This window comes from Lycium barbarum, chromosome 5, assembly GCF_019175385.1.
Source record: "Lycium barbarum isolate Lr01 chromosome 5, ASM1917538v2, whole genome shotgun sequence".
NCBI lineage: Eukaryota > Viridiplantae > Streptophyta > Magnoliopsida > Solanales > Solanaceae > Lycium > Lycium barbarum.
Genome location: NC_083341.1, coordinates 13653686 through 13670238, shown reverse-complemented (window position 1 = coordinate 13670238; position 16553 = coordinate 13653686). Strand labels below are relative to the sequence as shown.

The following is a 16553-nucleotide window of genomic DNA, read 5'->3' as shown; positions in this document are numbered from 1 at the left end:
ACTTTATAAATTATATAAAAAAGTTTAGTTTTTTTTTTTTTTGGAAAACTAAAAATTTAGGAATTAGAAAAGAATTATTACTGTGTACATATGTAATGCTATTTTTATTAAAGAGTTTACTTTTACTCAGCGAAAATTGATGCCCCTTGCTATAACATAAGATGGACTTTATTTTAACTTTGACGGAATCTTCTTAAAATGATAACTAGATACATAATTGTGCGAATATTATCTGCGTGGACATGAAATGATAAACGAAGTCTTGTCTTAGTTAAGTAAACTATTCTATCAAACTTATTTTTTCTTATAAAAATAAATGAAAATGATCATGTAAATTAATGTGTTATTTGCAAAGTTAGAATATATTATGCCAAGAAAAATGGCATTCAGTTGCCTTTCAAATTTACTTTCATCCCATTATCTAGAGAATTGAGATATAGACGGAAGAAGTGCCAGTTTGCAGTTTGGCACGATGAAAGCAAACACAAATATAGAGGTGTCAAAATGGGCTGGCCCAGCCCAACCCAGCCCAGTCCAGTCCATCCCTAAAGAATCAAAGAATTAAATGGGTTAGGATGAGCTGACCCTTTTAATTGAAGGACTTGAAAAATGGCAGCCCAACCTAGCTCTAAGCGGGCCGTGGGCTAGGACGGGCCAGTTCTTTAAGTTTTTTCGTCTTTCGAAATAACATTTTCTAAGTAAATTTTGGTACAATTTGAACATGAAACTTTTGCAAAATAGAATCTCCTACCACCCATTCTTGCGCTAATCCATATCATAGAAGAAAAAATTCAAAAGAACAAATATAAATTATTATTTTTAATCACTAATTCAGATCACATTCAAAAGAAATTAAACATAATATAACTTCTAAGACTAAAAGGTATTACTCCATTTTCTAATTACTACTTAGTAGTAAGTACATTCTTTTTTCTCATTACTTTTTATCTTTTTGTTTAATTTACTTATATTTTTTTAAAATTAATTAATTTATTATTCTTTTCAGGCCTCAAGGGCTGGCCTCAGCCCAACCCTTGAGGCCCGCGGCCAAGAAAGGCTGGACTTTTGAGTCTCACTTCTATATGAGCCAAAGAATTCTTAGCCCAACCCTACTTAAATAAAGAGTTGGGTTGGGCCGGCCTCGGGGGCCAAGCCCATATTAACAGCTCTACACAAATACATAATTTTAACCTCTAACCCACACCCGCCCCGCACCGCAAAGAATTTTTAAATAATTTATTTCGACCCGCACCGCACCACATATGTCTAAACCCGCCCCGCCCCGCGCACACCGCCCCATTGCCATCCCTACTGGCGGTCGGGTCAGTAGTTGTTGGACTAAAGGATCATTTGCACTTTTGACCCAATTTTGTGCTGGTCATTAATTTTTGTCGATTGTAACAAATACAGTTCTTAATTCAGTTGGACAAGGATCATATTTGCAATTTTGACTCTCTTTTGTGCTGGTCTTTAGTTTTTGGCCCTCATAACAAATACTTTCTTAGTCCAAATTTATGTGACACTATTTGATCCGGCACAAAGTATAAGAAAAAAAAGAAAAACTTTTGAAATTTGTGGTTCAAAACAAGCATTAGATAATATCATCTCATAAAATTAAATTGTTTCTAAATATAGAAAAGTGACGTTCTTTTTGGGATACACTAAAAAAGAAAGTGTGACACATTAATTGGGATAGAAAGAGTAATTTTTTTACGGGGCATATGTTTATATTTTCACGTCACGAGTTATGTCCCCGCTACGCATAAGCTCAGTTGTCAAAGAGTAAAAATTAAGGGAAAGTTACAGTCGAATACTATTCAACCATCTAATTTACAAAATATGTACACTATGCATAGTTAATGTATACATTATACTAAATATACATATAATATATATACTTAAACACCATCTATACAGTCGAAGTGTATAGAAAATGTAAACTTTGGTCATATTTGGTAAACTAGATGGCCGAAGGTAAACTCCCACAAGCTTCCCAAAAATTAAAGACCAGCCCATCCATTTAAAGAACAAAACGAGCAATTTCTTCCAATTTTTCCGTTCAAACAACATTGGACTTTTAACACATTTGGTACCATTTGAAGGACAAAAATTAAAGACCAGTCCATGCGAAAGAGGCATTAAATCTTAAATTTTGTATTTAAGGAGGAGAGAGAAAGAGGGGTTTAATTCTTAAATTTTGTTTTTGAGAGGGACGAGAAAGAGGAGATTAATCTCTTAAATTGTTAGGATGTTATTTGTTAAAAAATATATGTTAAAAGTGTTATTAAAACTGCTACTTCTAAAAGATATTAAAAATTATGTTATTTACGTTAACAACTTTATTAAACCTGATCGATCGTGTAAATCTTCCAATCCCACACGACTCATTTAATCTCTATGGATCAGATGATTCATGTTCTACTCAATTTGTTAAACAAGATTCAACATTAGAACAAGATAATTCATTTAGGAGCATCTAAACCAATAGTCATGTTTCAATCATAATCAAGATAAGCGGATAATAGAAAGTAAGAGAGGTAGAATTGGACTTCAAATCGATTTATTTTTTTATGTTTCGTTGAGATGAACCTGAAACTTGCTAAAATTGTGTGCTTGTGTATGTATATATGGAGGACGTATGAGTGTATATGATGTTTATCCTCTCAATTTGTATCCTATATGTATTGTGAATTGGTGCACAAGGAATGAAAAATGCACAATAAGTCTCGAGTATATGATAGTGCATATGGAGACAAAAACCAATGATGAGTTGGATAGTTTGGGATAAAGAATCTTGTAGGGTGGCACTACCCAATTAGTCCTATTTTTGCTTTTGATTTTCTTAAATAAAAAAATAAAATAAAAATATTACTAATTAACTATTCATAGCCTAAGAAAAATACTAACTTATTTAAAACGAAAATATTTTTTGTGTAAAATTTTCTCTTTCTTTTGAAAGACAAATCAGTATCCTAAAACATGACTTTATTTTTGTAGTTTTCGATTTTCACTAATATGACTCTTTCTTTTGGGTGTTTCTATTTTTTCTTTTCACATGTATATGTATTCTATAATTCTTGTTTTATTGGTACTCTTTATTATATGACTAAAAGCTAAAAAGAGATCTTCTGAAAGCTCTTTTTCCACAATAAAAGTCTTTGCTTTAGGCCTTAAAAACTTGAGACCCCAATTTTTTTTAATTAATAGTGAAGTTGTAATTTTATTTTCGTTTAGAAAATATTGAAATTTGTAGAAAAAATAAAAAGTAAAACATAAAAAATTATAAAAAAGAAAGAAAGAAAAACTGATTAGTGATGTGTTAGTTATGCAAATATTTTATTTTGGATGGACTTTTTAAATAGCTAGTGATGTGTCTTATTTGTGAGTTTTGATACAAAGATGTGAAGGTTATGTGGCCGCATCAACTATCAACACCACACATACAAAATATATTGCACACTACATATGATATGGAAAGATCATATAGTCACATGCATCAATCATCACTTTGAGATGATTAATTAAAATGAGAAAAGATATACATAAACAACTATGCAAAATAAATTAAGAAGTGAAATTTTCTAGATTAATAAATATATAATTTCATGGTATTAATCATCTGATTATTAAGATTGACATAATTGATGAGATTCTTTATATTCTTTTTTGAGGCATGGGCATGAAAATGAACAATGAGAGTTGAAGTCAAAACGAATATATAGTAGGTAAAATTAACAAAATGACTACCTTTTGGTAGTTTCATATCGTTTATAGCTACCTTTTAAAAATTACCATTTGTAGCTATGTTTTTCCAAATTAAGGTATTTTTTCGGATGTATTTGATGCTTATAAATACATAGTAACACAGTAAAAAATAAACCCTTGATTTAAGGCCATAACGGTGGGATCAATTAATTAGCTATTAGTTGATATTTTTTACCATACCCTTCCACAAAATCAGATTTTAGATTACCTTTCCATAACCATTTTCTATTCCTCCATCCAATCTTCAATATTCAAACATAAAAAATCAAAAATTCAAAATTTGAAAACATTCAACAGCCAATATATTTGAAGTTTTCAATATTGATTTCGTTCTTGATTTACCCATGTATTTGATAGCATAACCAATGTATTTGAAGTTTCCAATCAAACCCCATGTATTTTATATTAAATCTCATGTATTTATGTGAGTAACAATTTGCATCACCCATGTATTTTAGCGGTAATGTATTTGAAGTTTCCAATATTTATTTCATTTTGATTTACACATGTATTTGATAGCATAACCAATGTATTTGAAGTTACTAATCAAACCCCATGTATTTTTATATTAAATTTCATGTATTTGTGTGAGTAACAATTTGCATCACACATGTATTTGATGGATTAATTTGAACAAAATACACAAATATATAGAAAACTTACAATGTATTTTCGTCACTCATTTGAAACTAGATGAACTGATGGAATTAATTTGAAAAAAATACACAAAAATATAGAAAAACTTACATAAATAAACCACCAACAACCATAACAATTGGTAGCTATATCATAGAACATACACAAATACATATATTTTTCATCTTCTCAAAACCCTAAAAAACCCTAGACCACCAAAAAAACACTAGTCACAGATCAAATGCAACTCGGTCCAAATTTATGGGCACTGGTCCACAGCCCAAAAGTCTTGGCATTTACAGCTACAACTTGCCCACAATGGGAGATAAGCCCACAACCATAATGAATGATCATTCTAGTTGGAACATCATTCACATAAAAAAGAAAATGGAAAGGTTAATTGCTTTCTTATGTTTAATTTTGTCCACAAAGCTTGAAATCATGGAAACCAAAATTTTTTTGAGAGAGGGGTGGCCGCCACCCGTGGTAATGGTGGTTGATAGAAGGAGAGAGAGAATTTTTTAGGGATTTGAGAAATGAAAAATCTGAAATGGGTAGTGAGTGAGAATAGAGAAAGTCAAAAATTTATGAAAAAGGAGAGAGAATGGTAATGTATATTGAGTGATTAATACTGTTACCATTAAAAGGGGGATATGGGATTGGGGGTGCTAAATTTTAGGTGTATTTGCGCACCAGTAACTGAAAGTTATTGTGTAGCTATATTAGTTAAATTCAAAAAGTATTTAGTTATTATTAGTAATTAAAACAAAAGGTAGTTAATATCACTAATTATGTACTAAAAGTAGCTATAACACGTAATTTTTCCTATATAGTATTGCAGTATGGGGCCCAACCTGACCTCCAAGAGAGTGAGTCCTATTAGTTTTGGGTCGGGCTCACCGTTAAGGGGCCGAATTGATTCTAGGTTGATGATAAAATGTGGCGTCCGATCCAGCCCGCTAATCTGGTTGTGGGTTTTTTGGGCTTAGTTGGGTCAGGCCTGGTGGGGGGTCGATTTTATTATTAAAAATTATAATTAAATTTTCTAAGTGGTCACAAATTCAAAAGCAAAATATCAGAGATGAAGCAACGAGAAAAACGAGGATGGTCAAAGAAAGAACAGCTTCGCCTAAAGGACGAAAAGAAGCAACAAATAGAGAAATTGCAAAAGGCAGACCGAAAGGTTGAATTTACAGAGAAGAAAATGCTAGAAAAGCAAAATTTTGGTAAGTCTGTTATAGCTAAAATTGATAAGACTGTAAATAGTCCAATATGAAAATAAAATGGCTATCATCGTTTTGTGTTTCTAACGATCTGCTCAATCAACCACATTTTGTACTTTTGCATGTCTTGGGCGTCTCTATCAACAAATATTTATGTTACTAATAAAAAAATATGTAAATTGTACATTTACATCCTTGTAGTCAGTTTGTTCATATGTCTTTATTTTTTTATTTGTCAGCGCCTACGGAATGATGTATGGAGTAATCAGACCCCCATGTCCTACTTACAACTCTATTGTTACTTTAGAAGAAACAAAATTGAGTTGTTCTGAGGCGATGCGATTGAGTACTACATGCGACGTAAGTTGGTGTCGTTTCAGGCATGCCCCAACTCCTTGGGTAGTTACACCGCAAGTGACAAATGCAAAGTTGAAAGAGGTATTCAATATTAATACTATCTTTATTTTAAAATTTTCAGGAGGACATGTACTAATTTATTTATTTTTAGTTAGAGAAGATGCTACATGAATTAAGAGTTCACAAGCAGATGATATTAAATTCAATCTAGGATGATGACTTCTTCAGGGACGAAGTGTATCTTGATGACGAGAAAATTCCATACATCTATTTCTTAGTCATCTCTGAGAATCTTGTTGCTGATAGGTAATTTTAGTGACATAGGCTTGTACTAATTGTACCATATTGATACTTTCTTTCAATAAAAATTTTACTATTTCAAAAAACATATTTTACTTCTCTTTTTTAGAAAGGTAACAATATATCCGTAAGCACAAAATTCTGTGTTTGGACCAGATTTATAAAAAGATCCATGAGTCTAAAATGTATTTACTTACAAAGATTCCAATAACTCTAATATTGACTCAGACTCCTCTACAAGATATTTTTTACACCAGAGATGCAATGACAAAATACAATTGAGCTTGATCTTCTGTAAAGAGTTTTGGCTGCCCTCAAAACACCGGGCATTTCTTTCTTTCCACATTGTCCCCCAAATAGAAGCCAGAATGACTTTCCACCATTTCTTATTCCTTGCTTTACTCCCTGCTAAATTCTAGCACTTCATCAGGTCAATAGTATTCCTTGGCATTACCTATTGCACCTTCCCCAATGTCAAGAACAACTGCCACAGATGATCAGTCACTTTAACAATGGAGGAACAAATGACTATTGTGTTATAGAGCTTCATTACAGAGGACCTGGACACCAAATCCCATCCCTCCTTCTGTAAATTTTCATGAGTTAAAAAATCCTTGTTAACTACAAGCCAGACAAAACATGAAACTTTGTAGGGGGATTTGCCATCCAAATTTGTTTCCAAGGCCAAGTCACTTTGTGAACAACTGAATATGAAGCAATATTTGAACTTTCTAGAAGAGATCAGAGATTTGTAATATTGTTATGTCAATGGTGGTATTCGAACTTTTGTATCCTGTACCATCTTGGTACTTTTTTAAATAAAATTTACCTTGTCAAAGAATGGAGCTGCTTAGCAAATAATTAAGCACTCTTCACTGAAAAGTTGAGATTGTTTCCTCCTTTCTAAGTAAGTGAATCCGTCCCTACTTGTGTAGCTCGGCGACTCTTACAATCTCCCAATCATTTAAAGCTCTCTTGAAGATTAGATCTCATCCTTGTTAGTTCCATGCCTCCATAATTGATGTGTTAGGTGTGCTAGACAGATTGTGAAGATCAGGGAAGAGTGTCCTTAGAGGACAACGTCCCAACCAATCATCATCCCAAAAACTTATTTTTCTACCATTACCAATCTTGAGTCCGGTGTTTTAATAAAACTCCTCTCATAAGTTCCCAACTGACCTCCAAATACCAACTTCATAAGCTAGCCTGGCAAGATTTGAACACCAATTTCCTTCTTGTACATATTTTTAAAAAATAATCTCTCTCCACAGAGCATGTTATTCCTTGTTGTATCTCCATAGCCACTTCATAAGCCACCGTCTTTGTACTTTACTCCAAACTTCAGGGCTGCACGTCTTTAAACCCTTTAGGATTAGGAGTAGAGCAAACATCCAAAGGTCTTCTCATCAGAAATTGACTGCCTTCTCTTTTCTATCTTCATTAGTGAAGACTGAGCTTACCATTCACAACCCTGGAATTCCACCCCATATATCTTACTCAATTTTAAAATATTTTGATGAACCCATAAAGAGGCTTCTTATTCAGTTATCTGTTCTTGGGAAGTTACTGGAATAGTTTCCTCAAGCAACCATTGTTGAGGGACCAAGCTAGACTATCCTTCAAACGGCACCACTTGAATTTCCCCTTCTTGTTGTTGTTCATCTTCTGAATTTGTGCAAGACTCTATTTCTACCCCATTTTGCATCGCAACCAATTCCCCAGATTGTGAAGTCCCCGTGTTTTTTTTTTTAATTTAGTAGTGGTCGACTCGAAGACCATGGGGTCAGACGTCGAATTGTAAAGAAAATCAGTCTTTTCCAATTTATCAGATTTGTTTATCTCATTGTAGTTTTAATTAAAAAAAAATGTTATAGGTATATAGTTGGTCAAATTAGACCACACGATTCAAGAAGATGGAGCAATTGGTACTGCGATTCAAAGAGCTGGAACAATTGGTACTGTGTTAAGGCTCTTTAAGCTTGAGTTTTATGATTTAACTGGGAACACATGGGATTGATGGTGTAAAGGAAAGTTTGTTAAATTGGATAGGAAGATGTTCCCGTTGAAGATAGTAAGTTCTATTGTGCAGTATATCTAGCATTTGTATTGCTTAACTTCTTTTCATGTAAAGAAGTTAATTTTGTTTTTTTTGAAGAATTATCGAAGTGAACTAGATTACTTTAAGATTGAGGAGGTTGAAGACATCCAAGAACAACTTCTTGTTAACATGGAATATTTAAGGTAAACCATCTGTCTATTTGTTTTTAATTGTTTATTATATTAGTATATTATTAAAACTTTTGTTCGTACAAGATCCTTATAAAAAAATTGTCGTTCCTACAGGATAAACGATAATTTGATCTGTAAAAGGTTAATCGAGGCAGCTAAGGATATAACTCTACATAAAATATATTGCGGTATATATTTGTATATAGTCTGCAAAAATTGCTAGGAAGAATTTAAACATTGCTTTTCATGTTGCAGATCGTATTCTAGATGCAGGTATAAAACGTTCACCGATGATGGCTGAGATATCGTATCATCAAAAGTATTTGTTGATTTATCCAGTTATTAATGACGTATGTACAGATTTTTTCTATTGTGATTAATGATACTCCAATTAGTTCCTTTGGTTATGTTGAAGTGCTGAAAAATGGATCGTGGGTTGAATATCCAAAACTATTTAACCAGATTACAATCTATGCATTTTCTTAAAATAAAAAAAGAACACAATCTATGCACTTAACGTCTGTGAGAATCTGATGTGAAACAATCAGGACTCTAACAGTGTATAATTAAAATGGGTCGGGTGTTTTAATTGGTTGAATTTTTCATGTAGGATGCGATTGACATTCACGAGCAAGCTAAAAAAATGAAACTCACCATATATGCTATGTAAGTCGGATTGTGTTTGATAAACACACTTGAGGCTCATGTTCAAGGGTTCAATAGGAACAACACTTAGTTGAGGTGCCAAAATGAAAAAAAAGGTGCAAGTTTAGGGGCCGCATATGCATTAAGCCTAACTTAAATGTCATGCAAGAAGAATAATCAAAATTGAGTTGTAAGTTGCAACACAAGAAGTTTGGTTAACTCTATTCTTTCCACACTCAACATATACCAAGTTGATGTACTTGCTTGAACTGACCTTTACTATACCTGATTTTATCTTTAACAGGTTCCAGACTTCAACTTGTTAAGCAGGGTTTCGTGGTTGATTACTCCACAAGCTGATATTACTATACAATAGACCTCTATCATTCATCAGTACTAAGAAAATCACACCTATATATTTTGGATTCATTCTTCGAGGTGCTTAATCAAATGACAAACCATCATTTAAAACTTCAGTTGATTGGCTATGGTTTCCAAAGCGTCGTGCAATTAATATAATCATTTGGTGTCTGATACTCTTGGCGCTATTGGTATATTCACTATCTTATTAATTTCTAACATTGATTCTAAAGAAACATTTCTTAAGCTCCAACAGGTTCTGAAATTATGACATTTGCTCTTTAGATGCAGAGAACTAGGTAATGTATCTATTTTGATAATCTGTCTATTTTATCTTTTTAGATATTTCTTATTATAATCCTTGTATTTTGTGAATTTTCTATTATTTGATTTTAGGTGCATCATTCTTATGTAGATCATCCGATTGTTATTTGTCAATACTCTTGAGAAAATTTACAACTAATACTAAACATGGGTCGGGTGTTTTAATTGGTGCAATTTTGTCATGAACCTTGTTCAATGTATTATGTTTTTCTATTTGATAAGTGTTGTAAAGATTACTCTGCACCGTGAACCTTGATTTAGTGCATTATATTTTTTTAATTTGATAACTTTGGTGCAGATTATTATACTCTGCACCATCGATGTAGTGGTTCCATGTCAGGATGAGAACAAGCCCAAGACGATCCACGAAAATTAGAGGAAATATCTCCTATCGGCTTTAGGAAATGGACTGGGATAGATATAGTTTCATAAGTTTCTATCAGTACCTTGATTGTGTGGTATAAATGATTTGCGTTTTGTTTAGACATAAACTGAACTTTGTTAAATTTAAAAACCAAAAAATAGTGTGGCAAGGTATAAAAGTATTTAACACAATCTTGCGAAAGTGAAAATTGCAGCGCATAGGGAGAGGTGGAGGGAAGAAAGAGATTGTGGTAGGGAGTCGATCCGTAGGGGAGAAAGAGCAGGGATAAGGGGAGGATGCAGTTTGGCAAAGAGGGTTTGGGCAAGTAGAGAAACTCAAACGTTAGAAGTAGGAAATTCTGGCGGGTGATAGCATGCTACTCAAGTTAAGTGGCCATAGGTAATTTCTCGAGGCACCTGTTTGTTCATGCGTTCGGGGTTGTATTTACATATAACTACATACATTGTAAAATGTTCCTATAAAGGATCAACAGACAATGTTGTGATAAGTAAAATTTGAAAATAAAGGAATGTACTGCATAGCCAGACCTGTAGATGAATGAGGAGTAGGTGCAACACATGAGATGCTTCCCCTTAGTCATTATGTGCATTCTGTGGAAGGAAAGAAATAAGAAAGTTTTTGATGGATTAGAGAATGACTTTGTACTAGTTTATTTTTATTTAATTTCTGATCACTGATGAGGTCCTTGTTTTGTCATTTTATCTATTTAATTATATTTTTGAAAAATAGAATCAACAACTTCTTCTTCCATACTGATGTGGCGTGATTTTATGCCACTATCGATGCTTTTTAACTATAAGTTTTACTTGTTTTTAAGCAAGTCTATGTCATTTTACGTAGTTTTTGTCATGTTTCAGGTAATACGAGGTCCCTAGAGCCTAAGTATGGAAAACAAGCAAAAAAGTTGCAAAAACTGGAAATAACTGGAGGTTCTGGAAATTATTGGCGAAATATTGCTCTGCGCGGTCGCGTAGTAAGTTCACGCGTTCGCGGTCACGCGCGTCCGTGACTCTGCGCGAACGCGCAGTAAGTTCACGCGTTCGCGGTCACGCGCGTTCGTGACTCTGCGCGATCGCGATACTTCTTCACGCGTTCGCGATACATAAACGAAGCAATTTCACGCGATCGCGCAGTGACGTGGCGCGATCGCACTGAAGGTTTTTCGGGAATTTTCAACCAGAACCTGGGATTTGACGATTTCTTCCATTCCAGTTCATATAAATAGAAAATTAGGGCAAAACATCAGATATCTTTGGCAGCTCCCACAAGTTGGAAGCTAGGGTTCCTACAAAAATTGTTCTTTCTTCTTTTTAATCCTTGTTGATGGAAATCTCTTGGTGACAATTAAGATTGACACTCTTGTTGTGCTTATTTATTCATTTGCATTGTTCTTAATCAAGTAAGTTTTGCTATTTTAATTATTCTTGTTCTTGAATGTTTTCAAGGGGTTAGCTAACCTTTGAACTTGCCCATTTACTTTGTTTGAAACTCGGAAGAGGGAAAACGGAGTTGGGATAGGATAATTAACATGAATTTGGGGCGTTAACCCTCATCTAATGGAAATTGACCTAGGAATAGGCAATACCAATTGTAGCCATATTCGGGTGTTCTTAATGCTCCTAATTGCTTGAGGGATCTTCAATTGGGTAGTCTAGTTAATCTTCGGAAGAAGTTAATTTAGAGTCATTATCCGAGGCTAAATAACATAAACTTGCTATTATTTACAATTCGTGAAATAGATTGGATCGTTACTTGAGAAGTAGTTTCCCTCCTTCTATTCTTGTTGCCATTGATCAATTTACTTGCTTTCTAGATTAGAATTTATATTTCCATATTTTATAAAAACCTTATCAAAAACCACCATTGATGCGTTCGGGCATATCTATTGTTAGTGATAATTCCTAATCTGCTTAAATCACCTACATATTGTTCTCTGTGGGATTCGACCCCAACCTTGTTGGGTTACTATATTTGACAACGTCCGCGTTATACCATTAATAGGTGTAATTTGAGCGTATCGCATACTTGTGATAGTTGTAGTCGGAGCATATTTCTGTTTATCAATTAACTTATGTGATTGGTGTTCTTTACAGGTCAAAATGCAGTTAGTGCTACCTATTAAATGGTAAGATATTATCTATATGTTTTTAATTGTAATATTATGTGCAAATGTAAATATTTCGACGCTTCTTCTTTGATCTTGTTTTTAGGCTCTTCTGTCCTCTTGGCATGATAAATACGATGTCTTATTCTTTTTCCAATCAAGTGCTCTTTCTCCTTGTAATTGTGTAATTAGGAATAAGATATACTTTCTCTAATTTTTATGTTATTTTGAAACAATATTTAAATCGTGAAATACTTGAAAGAATAATGAAACCAAAATAAAGGAACAATCTTTTTTCTTATTAACTTCATATTTATCTTAATAAGCACATTTCTATACTTAACTATGTTCATTTGAATTTTGTATTTTTTAAGAATTAGAAACTTGTTAGTATGACAAGGAATCTATTCCTGAGTTAATTTTTTGTTGTTGAAATCTGTTGCTAATTCATATCCTGTAGCACAAGATTTTACCTTACATTTTTTTGTTTTTACTGATTTGATCCTTTATTCCTCAAGATTGTGCCATCAATATCAAGTTTGTTAAGTTCTTTCCTTTTCGTTGTTCTTGTTGATTTTTTCTTCTTTACATAAAAAAAAAAAAATTAACTGCGATATATAAATTAGCTAAATTTCTTTGAGCCTAGTGATATTAGATATGATTGTTCAAACAGAGTCGATATAATTAAAGTTCTAACATTAGTTAACACAAGTTAATAGCGTAGATAATAAAATTTCAAGTAGTAAACACAATTTCAAAGAGTAGATAACAACAAGTTCAAAGAGTAGTTCAAAACTCTAAATGTAGAACACCATGAGTGGGTGCCTCAGTCATCATCGGTTGCATCTCCATCCTCAGCATCTGAATTAAGTCATTCTAAAGGCTGATTGTTAGGCTAAGTAGCCGCAACTATGAGCATCAGCATCATCATGAAGAGCTGGCACAACAACTCATTTTCCCTAGACCGTGGGGCGATGGACCCACTCGGTGGGCCGGTTGAAGCTACCCCATGCCCTCTCGGGGGAAGTACCACCAGATGAGGATACGGTGGACAAATTCCCAACAACCTCTCGAAGATGTAAACGTTATCCGACTCGAGGTAGACTGCATATGGAGACTCGTCATACTATAGAGGCGGGATGCGAGAGAAATCTAGCTAGGCCCTAACTCGAAAACGTCGACGGTAAGGAAGTTGGAATGCAAGACAAAAAGTATCCTGAAAAAATAAACTAAATATTTACAACAAAAGACAAGTAAAATTAACTAAATTCATCAAATGTGATCTGTTCACTTAGGATTTAATAAGGCAAATTCTGGAAAGATAAAATTACTAGTTTCTTGATTATGGGATCGTTTGTTTTTTCCATAATACACCATAAATAAAGACCTAGGGTATATAAGATTAAAAACAAATTTCTGGCAAACTTTCGAACTTTTGGACGATCAAGTGAACACCGACAAAACAATATAGTCTTATATTTTGCTGGATGAAAACATATATAATATTAGTTTTTTATGCTCTATGCATTTGTTTGTGTTGATTTAATGAAATTACATTCTATTCATTTGTCGTAATCTTATATTTTGCTGAATGAAAGCATATACAATATTAGTTTGAATTAATTTAATGTGGCCTTATTTAAAAAGTATTTGATTTGAATATTTTCTTGCAATGAAAAGCATATTGGAACTATGACCAAACAGAAAAGTATGTCACAGAACACATACTAGTTTTATTTGTAGATTAATGTTTTATGTTTACTTTTGTCTAGCGTCTTTACAATTTATTTAATGCATTAATTTCCCAACTTCTTACGTATTTTCTCGAAAAAATAAATAAATAAGAAAGAAGACGTAAAATTGTCACAGAAAGGCAAACTTGTCCATTTCAGACTACAAGATATTTTGTTACACTTACATATCAAATACGGGAGGTTTATATATTATTTAAAATCACAAGGAAACTTGTGTTATAAGCCAAAACTTCTTAGGAGGTTTCTAAAATTATCCCAAAACATTATGAGGGTATAATCCACCTACCAATTTTTATCTTGAATTACCAAGTGATGTTTATTTAGGAACAAATATTTTTTTGCTAAGTTGCAAACCAAAGGACTAGAAAACAAAAATTTGTAGGGCAAAAATATTGAAAATGTAGTCATACCTTTACACCTTGGGATCCGTATTTCTCTTGAGCATCATCTTCTTGAGCATTATCTTCCTCTTGAGCATCATATTCCTCTTGAGCAACATCTCTTCGAATCACCTTTGTCTTCCCAACTTTTATTTTCTTCGGCCTCTACATTGAGAAAAAGAAAAGTGATTGAAACATGACTAAAAAATGCAAAAAAAAAAAAAAAAAAAGAAGAGTCGGAGTTTTAGAATTAAACCATTAAAGTAGCAGCAGATTGTGGATTTGCGAGAGTACACCGCGAGTAGGGAATATCAGGAAATTAAAATTGATATTTAGGACCAAATAGAAAGAAAACTAAACAAATTTAAAACCCCAGTAGAAATTGATAGTTTCCAAATAGACAGAAAACTAAACAAATTTAAAACCCAAAAATGAAAAGAGGCGTGAGATGATCATGAACCTCGTAGCATTTCCTTTAGGATTTCTTTATTTTTATTGCACTATTTATTTATTTATTTATGATTTATTTATATCATTCTTCTTATTAGTACTTAATAATAGTAGTAGTAAAATCTTTCAGGTTTAGCCTTATAATACCTTTTCTATGACATTCTTTTAATTAATTAATTTTAGTGACATCAATTTAAAAAATTATTTAAAAATCGAACCTTATTCAACTAGGAACAGAGGTAGAGCTAGAAGGTTGGATACGGGTTTAGACGAACCGAGTAGCTTTTTCTTAGAAAATGTATTTATATTATGAAATTCATAAAATATGTATAAATATTAAATGTAGAACCCAATTATTTCCAAAAAAAAAAAAAAAAGCCTGAGCAGCAACAACTTAATAGCTGCATCGGCCTCAACTTGAGCATCTCGATTTCTGTCAAAAGTTTTCACATTCGCCGCAGTCGCTTTCTCTGCCTTCAAAACAAGCAAAGTGCATGGCGTGAGTGTAGGGAAGATGGACAAGAGAGTTGACAACATTGGCTGTTACCTGAGCATGCATAGCGTCGAATGCAATTTGCAATTGATGTGTTCTCTGCTCGGATGTTTCGGGTGGCTGGATTAAGTAACATCAATAAGCTAGGCATATGCTATAAAAATAATTATTAAATATGAAAATACATCAAGAGATTTGAGTGTACTTTTATGTAGCGAAATTAAAGTTTATGCTTTAAAGCCATAACAAGTCGTAGGTTGTGAAACTAATTTTTTTCGTTTTCATTATACCTATATCATTTTAGTTCTCTGGTCTTGTATGAAGTTTTGTCACCTCTTACGTGCGGAATAAGCTTTTTCCTCCTATTATTGTTATTGTTATTTTTTCAAAATTGTGATCTATTTTCTTGTGTAAGTTTCACATAACATCAACTACTTATTTGTTTCTTTCTCCATTTTGAGTAGTCCTACACGGAGTTGGCAAATAATTACGACACTGAAAAACTATATGAGTCGAAGAATTTGTTCAAAAATAAAACGGAAAAGGGTTAAATATACTCCTGTACTATTGAAAAAGGGTCAAATATACCCTTCGTTATACTTTAGGTCCAAATATACCCCTACCGTTATACTTTGGGTCTAAATATACCCTTGCTCCGTTAAAATTATACAAGGTGGGCACCAAATGTGACGTGGCATGCCATCTCACCAGCCAACTCATTTACCCCTCTCTTCTACTTCTTCACCCACCACTGTCATCTTCTACCCCTTTATACAACCACTGCCACTACTAGCACCACCACACTACTATCTCAACTGGAAAATGATTCTGGCGAAGAGTTTCACAGACCAGACAAGAAAAAATGTTTTTGAACATTTTTTAAATTTTATATATGTTGTTAAATTAGTTCCAGTGGTTCCACCATGTGAACAATTTACTTTGAAAAGAAAGTGGGTTGCCGTTGAACTGTTTTCAACAACGCCACATTCGATTACATCGGCGGCAAATCGTTTCCGGCGAAATCAAGGGCTCTCTCTTCAACAACCAAAAAAGAAAAGCAGCATATATATACCATCATACTTCATCACACAAATTGTTCCAAGCCTTTGAAACAAGTCTACATTAATGTTATACCATCATAAACATTT

The 16553-nt window shown here is 33.2% G+C and overlaps 1 long non-coding RNA gene across 8 annotated transcripts; it reads left to right on the top strand.

The window, feature by feature from the left end:
• Positions 1-5481: 5481 nt before the first annotated feature.
• On the top strand, positions 5482-11562 carry LOC132640506 (uncharacterized). Of its 8 annotated transcripts, none has more exons than XR_009582256.1 (7): positions 5482-5627; positions 5864-6062; positions 6133-6287; positions 8156-8352; positions 8437-8522; positions 8625-8860; positions 9460-11561. It is a non-coding gene; the product is annotated as an uncharacterized LOC132640506 (long non-coding RNA). The 8 variants fall into 8 exon arrangements; XR_009582254.1 differs by having other exon boundaries at positions 8766-8860; positions 9460-11560; XR_009582252.1 differs by having other exon boundaries at positions 8437-8860.
• The last annotated feature ends 4991 nt before the right edge of the window (positions 11563-16553 follow it).